Below are 7,535 nucleotides of genomic sequence, written 5' to 3'. Positions count from 1 at the left end.
TCAATTTATAAAAACATAATTGATTTAACTTCTGAGCATATATGAAATATCAGCTCGATTCACGAAAAGCGTAAAGGCACATATATTTCATAAGACTTTTGCAATAATAAAATCAATAATGATTACATGATGCAAGTTCATCTTCCAACAACTATAGAATTTAAATAAATATATCTAAAAATATGCAAGATGAAAATCGTTAGAAATAGCTTGTGTAATCACAATTTTTGCTAGGCCATGCTTATGGCGATTAGAACAACAAACAACAATGGACAAAAGTTTGCTTAGAGTCAAATTCACAAAACCTCACTCATTTCACCGCAATCCAGGTCGAGACACTATCGTACTTGCAAGATATGATCAACAAAATCAGATCCCTATTGCGATCTATACAAACCACCACATTTATGGAGAGGCCAAATAGGCGACGGATGCACTAGCAAATCAGACGGCAGGCACAAGTCAACAAAGATCTTCAGTGGCATAATAATATTCATCAAATTTTGAAGGATCTACTGAAAGAGAGGATATCAAAATTATTTTGAAAAGAATCGCTTAATACAGTGAATTGAAGTGTACAAAAGTATGTGACCAAGTAGGATTGAAAGCAGTACCCTGTACTCAATTACAACTATCAACCACCATATAATAAGAGGACTAAAAGGTCTAAGTTGTAAGAAAACACAAAATTTTGGGCCCTAACAATGTGAGGCTCTAGGCAATAGCCTAGCTGGCCTGGTCCATAAGACGGCTCAATACAGATTATATACAAAAAGTATATTACAAAAACTACTTTCTAGAGTTACAGTTTCCCCACCACCTTGTTTACAGGCACAAAAAACACTAATTTCTACCAGCTTAAAGCTTGTGAGCAGCTTCTGCCCGCGCTTCATCCAACCTGACTAGGAGGTCTCTCATGAATGTTGTATTTGTTCCATGAGTAGTTTGGAGTACATAAACAGCTTTGGTAAGAGACTTGATAGCATCCTCAGCATCGCCAAGGAACCTGTTTGTATTTCAAAAACGTACCTCAAAATGTTTCCCAAGTAATAGCAGCTTTATTTTGACAATATTTCTTTGATTAGTAAAATAAAAAAAAATGGTATCTGAATTCTTGTTCGAATTGTAAAAGGTGTCTGCCGATGCACATGGTAAATTCACCAACAGTATATAAGTTTGTGAAAATGAATATACGACAACATGGTGAGCTCAGACCCTAGAAACTGTACCAGTTGCCACCCACCACCACCAACCCAATCTTTGAGGATTGAGCACAAATTTATTATGGTTAACAAAACTAACATTGAATTGAAGTCTTACAACATATGCAGATGCTATTGACCAAAACAATTAAGTAGCTCAGATAAGTAAATAGCAACAGTACCGTTCTATACGACTTATCTCAGGAACTACATAACACACATTTGTAAGCCCATAAATGAGAACGGGAGAGGTACGTGAAATACAAACAAGCCACATGTGTTTCATAGAAAGTTTCCCTTTAGTTGTCTTCAACAACAGGGGAAATGCACTTTTTCTGAAATATAGTTACCTTCACATCCTATCACTCACATTGGACAGCAATTGGCAACCTAATTTTGCTTATTTGCACGATTGACCTCATCGCTAAGGAGATATTACATAGAACTTAAGCTTTCACCTTTGTACTCGCCTATAGGGTCTAATGGCTTGAAAGTTGGTATAATCTTTCTTGCTTTAATTGCTAGAGAAGTTAACACGAATGGAGAAAATTCGCAAAATGAACAGACTCTTACCATGCAAGCTTTCCGCAGGTGTAATACTGCAATCCAACCAATGGATGAATTTCTGGATACACTCCTGCAGGGGCGCATATACAATATAGATAAAATAAAAGTAATAATAATGAGACAGAAGAAGAATAAAGATAAGGAGAAGAGTGTAAGAGGTAGATATAACAAACTGAAAAGATACAGTTAGATGTCAACATACTTTGATAAGCTGGAATGATGTATCTGCAATATGTTAAGGCTCCACTCCAATCTTCCAGCTCCATCAATATCTAAAGTGATGAAAGATGCATAAAGAAATGATTGACTTATCCCATCTTTATCTGAATAATAATGCAATGGTAGTTTAACTAAGCATATAGTCTTAACCTAACTTATTAAATTATGGTTAGCCAAAACTGCAATTTAAGGAAACGGGACAATGAAAGTCATGTTCATGTAACCAAAAACTTACAAGTAATCCTAAACACTGCGAGACTATTACAATCTCCATAAAGAAACTAATATGGTAACCTGAAGTTTAGATATGTCGAATTTGGTACCTTCAAAAGACTTTCTCTAGTTCTCATCAAATTGATAGAAAATGGATGACACAGCCTCAACTGGAGTTGCTCAATGTTTCTGTACACTACAGTGGCTTCCAGACAATCTAACTTCTGTCAAGGTTATTAACAATGTAGCCTGAAAATTACGTGCTGGAAATACAGAAAAAAATAATCATATAACTGGATGCAAATGCAAGCTACCCTGTTTCCTATTTGGTTGAAAGACTCATGTTTGTCACATTCATTTCTAGAAGCCGTCTTTGGTTAGCACTTCATGAGACTTTGCTTCGCACCAATCTCTATTACCTAGTTTCTAGCGATTCCCTTTTTCTAGTAGAAACTCTATGTTGCAGTTTCCTTTTCAATTGTGCTGCTATTAGTATGAGTGACCAATGGTTGCCACTCATGACTAACACATCCTAATAGATCCTCCCTTATTTTAACGTCTAGTGAGAGTGCAAATAATTTTTTTTACCAACACACAGATCGACAAACTCGTTTCAAAGACATTTCTACTCTGGTTTGATAAGTACATCGATGGTTAATTTAGAATCAGGTTAGCAATTATACTGTTGGCTGCAATATCTATCTTGACAAGATCCAAAAGCTTTTTTTTTTTCTTTTCTTTTTTTTGAGGATGCTCTCCAAACCAAATTGACCAAAATTAAAAAAAAAAAAAAATTATTAAGATTTCTACGCCCAATTATAGTAATTTCAAAGAAATTGAATTCTGAACTAAATTTAAATGCGTAACAAGTCATACAATGTGTCGATCTGAGGATAACCTACATGGTGATGGAGCATCTGCTCCAAAAAATGACCTCGGAACAATGTGGCTCCCACTAGGATGAGCATCTGCAACAAAAAATTGTACACTAACTCGATGATTAAGCAAGATGTGGAATTCCGTCGCTTTAATTAAGAGGGAGTAACTGAATAGGGGTTGAAAATGGAATGATGTGATAATTAATATTTCTGTACAGAGGATATGCTACTTCAAACAAAAGTACAGGCAAAGGATACTTCCAGAGGATAGAATCTGCGAAGCTTGGTCCTCCATTTGTTTTACATCAGTTGAGATCTTTAAAATCTCTTCCTTGCTCCTAACGAGTCACATGTTTGACATACAAATCCTTTATCATCTGCACAAATTGGACACTTCAAATGCTATATTAATTAGTAAAATAGGTTAAGTTGATGTTTAATCATTTAAAATTTGGTGTAGAAGAAGAACAGGAATATTAATTCACATAAGAGGCATGGCATTAGCTTTCCTTTTTAAAGCATACCAGAATCACGAAGCAAGAAACCACTGCATTTATCAGCCTTGCATCTATAACCTTCTAAAATTGCACTTTCCTGCACTTCCAGATAGACGCCCTTCACCAAAACAGATGTATACGTTAAATCACAGCCATCAAAATCCAAGAGATAACATGGTGCTATAAAAGTATAAATGGTGTTTGTATATACAGTCAAATAGCACATACTTTTCTGCAGCAGGGGCGGGAGCATGTGAAAAAGTATCGTTCCTTTAGTGCTTTTTGCCGTGCTGCAGTGCTTTCAGCAGTTTCTACGTAACTTATGAACACCTTGTATACATGGAACCAGATTAGTAAATACTTGATGAACAAAACATGTTATGGAAACATTAGCAAAAAGAGTGAAGGCGCTTCTTACCTCTGTACCTTGGGGTATAAGTTCCACAGCACGTACTACAGCCCGCCGTCCCTCGAATACCAAAACTGCATTCGGTGAGCAGCTAAGCTCCACAAAAATTTAGGTAATCCAATGGTATACTAGTATATGAAACCATGTTCCAGGTAGGGTGGGGAAGGTTTATCACCTGTGGTTAATTATGGAAATTACAGGATACAATCCAGTTCCTAGAGGTCTCAGTTCACTGTCACAGATTGTATGGGCATTGCATGCAAGCTGCATCAGGTTTGAGGGGATCAAATACGGTTTTAATAGAATATCGACCTTTCTAGTACATGTATATATATCCTAGTTTTAGGTTAATAGAAAAAATATTTAGTGAGACAGCAGGAGGAAAACCTTAGAAAAGTTCTGCGCAATTTCTTTTATGTTGCTATTTGGCCACTCAAGAATCAAGTTGACAAGGTTCGCCATCTGTGCGTACAGCACCAGTTGTTTCTCACCAATATCAGACATATCTAGAAGAAAACAATCATCAAAGATAACCTGTACGATCTGAATTTTCTAGGAATAACATAGTACTCGGAAGAAAATGAGTAAGGATACGATCCACTAATGCCTCCAAGTTGTAATTAGCTGTAGCGGCAGTTTGGAAAACCTGAAAGCATTACAAACAAGTAAGCAACTAAGCATTAAGGACAAAAGATGAGGTATTGACATGCTGTGTTCAAATCACCAACACCTTCATGTCCTGAAAGCTACGCTATATCTCTAAGTAATCACTGGGACCCATTTGTAAGCGTGTTTCTTGGTTAATCTCGTGGAAGACACGGTCCACTCGATATTTAATTTACCAATCAGTCTAAGTACGATTGATTCCCAAAACAATTTAAGACGGTGGAAAGCTAAACTAAGAGCGGTGAAAAGAAGATTGAAGACACTACAGTGTGGTGATGGCATGAGATGATTGCAAATGATTCCATAAACTAAATAAGAGAATTCAGAATTGTATCGCTGAAGGAACAATTCTACTACAATCCAACTATCTCCATATGGTAGGTAGGAAAAGCTGGGAAGGGCAGCGTCATCAAAATCAAAACATTGAAAATGCAAGAGGAGGTTCAGATTATTCACCCGCTCATTCTGCAATTTTCGCTTCAAGTACAGCCTAACCATCAGTCGTAAAGAAGGTGTGAGTGATTTTCGTCTTTCTTTACTAAGTCGGGAAAGGGCTTGGCATTCAATTCGATGCAGCTTCCACTCTGATTTCTGAAAGGAATAACAATAGACACAAGAAGATAGGATAAGAAGTTTCAAACTGAGGATTTCATAAACAAATGCAGTTTCGAAATAATGATGCAGTTTCATGCCTTAATACAATTATATTTGTATAGTATATAGCCCCATAATACCGACACCTGACCGAACTGTTGAAACAGTAGGCAGCACCAATACGCTAAAACTTAAAACTTATGATTCTACGAACGCAGATGCTAAGTGACAAAAGACTTCGATGCTTAAGGCCCAAACACATTACAAATGACCTAGTTACTAGCTTTAGTTTTTACTTAATATTTCCATGACATCCAAGTAGAGTAAATTTCAGGCTAGCATGCATGACTGAATGATTCTGCATATGAATTCCGCACTACCAATCACCAAGCTGGACCAATTTCCCAGCAAACCATCATGTACGTAGTGACTGGGGTTTCATCAATTCATACATCCTCCCTCAAAATCTTCAACTCGAAGCAACTCAGTGCTTTGGTACCTTAAGGAATAGTAAGGCAATCGTTCACTGTTTTGGAGGCTGTTGCGATCTTAGGAAGATATGCATAGAGAGCCTGACCGAGTAGATTTGGTATTGACAACTAAGAGGTGCATGAATGCTTCCGGGGTTATTGATACTGTTGGGTTGGTGTGAGACAGGATGACCCATTTTTAGGTACAGTTCGCATCAAAAGACATTATATCCAGGTTTCCATACAGTTACCCTTCAAGTAATTGGGTTTACAATTCTATTCATAGAGAGAAAACCTAGAAGTTTTATTTCCTGAAATCATCCCAGAAAACTCTATTTCTTAGATAACTAGTAACAAGGAGTTTGAATCTATAAATAGGGTATGAGTTAGTAGGTATAGATTAAGAGAATACTAGAAGAAGAGTTCGGGAAGAAAAAAGAGAGAGATACAACACCTAGGGTAGCAAACAGTTAAACACCTTGTGAAGGTCTTTCGTTAGAGAAATGAATTTACTTTCCTACTGAACAAATTGTTCAAGTTCTGTTATTCTTCTTGTTTCCCTACTGTTCTAGTTAGATCACATGATCTACCTTAGTGGCTTGAATCGAAAAATATGTAATAGTAACAGAGTCTTATATTCTGAAACCCCGTGGATCATATGATAGAAAGTTGTTACCAAACTGAACTATCTAAAATTTTAAAGAACCAAAAAAATTAAAAAGAATTTTAAGGGTTCTCCTAATGAAAGTCGGACAATAACATGTGATTTGAAATGATAAGAAAGGAATACAAGTTTGTCATTTCGATTGTTAGCAAATGCCAAGCATCAAATCTAAGCGAAAAATTGCAAATGCAACACAAGAAAAGGAAAACAATTTTCCATGCCCTCAAACAAATATGATTTTGACAGTCAGCATTTATTACCTGACATGTGCTCCCACAGTACCAAGGAACTTGACATGCTGAGCATTTCTTAAGATTAACAGATTTAAAACATCCATCACATTTGGATTCCGATGAGTTATTCGGAACACAAACATATGGCTCCTGAGTTATAATCACTTCTCCTGCAGTGAGGATGCTTTATTGTTAGTATACAAAAGAATGAAATTAACAGTTCTTAATGTATCCAATTTGTATTAGATTCGCAATTTCCACCAAAATTTTAGTCCGATTTGTTTTTATCCTAGGGTTTTAGCAAGGTTTTGAAATGAAACTAAGCTTAAAAAGAACTATAGTGTTAACAAGAGAGGGAGATAGAGACCTGGCGAGAAGTTTCTGGTAGAAATGAGACATCGACCTTTCTCTGGTGTGGTGGAGACGCTTAATCCTGTAGGTGCAAGGGTTCTTTGTAAATCCTCCATGTGAAAGAATCAAAATCAAAAAGAGAGCTGGTATGTTTTAGTCCGACTAAGAATATTAAAATGCTCGGTCCTTCTAGGCAAACCGCTTATTTGAACGGCTGGGGATTTATCCGGGAGGAAATCCCAAGTGAGAGAAGAGTTAGGTCAGGTGGGATCCGTTTTAGCAAGTGTCATCCCAATGTAAGGGCAATCCCTATGACAATCAACAAAAAAAAAAAATATTTGTTGAACCACGTGATGAACAAACGGTGTTTTGCACTATGGTAAACTAAGAAGCCTATTATTGGGGCTTCACAATCCAATAGAGAGGTTTCACTAATAGGACAAAAACGGGTCATTTATCAGTAATTTCAAAAACCCCTTATCCAAAATGTTTGTATAATGGCTAAAATAGCCTGGCTAGATTGGGGTCTACCCAGATTAATTGGGGTAACCCATTTTATTCCTAATCCAAAC

At 36.6% G+C, this 7,535-nt stretch overlaps 1 pseudogene; it reads right to left on the bottom strand.

Moving 5' to 3' along the window:
• Positions 1-536: 536 nt before the first annotated feature.
• Positions 537-7,135, bottom strand: LOC113283290 (annotated as a pseudogene).
• Positions 7,136-7,535: the final 400 nt, after the last annotated feature.

This window comes from Papaver somniferum, chromosome 5 (genome assembly GCF_003573695.1).
Source record: "Papaver somniferum cultivar HN1 chromosome 5, ASM357369v1, whole genome shotgun sequence".
Lineage (NCBI taxonomy): Eukaryota > Viridiplantae > Streptophyta > Magnoliopsida > Ranunculales > Papaveraceae > Papaver > Papaver somniferum.
The sequence above is the reverse complement of the archived record's forward strand: the minus strand, read 5'-3'. Positions and strand labels throughout refer to the sequence as shown.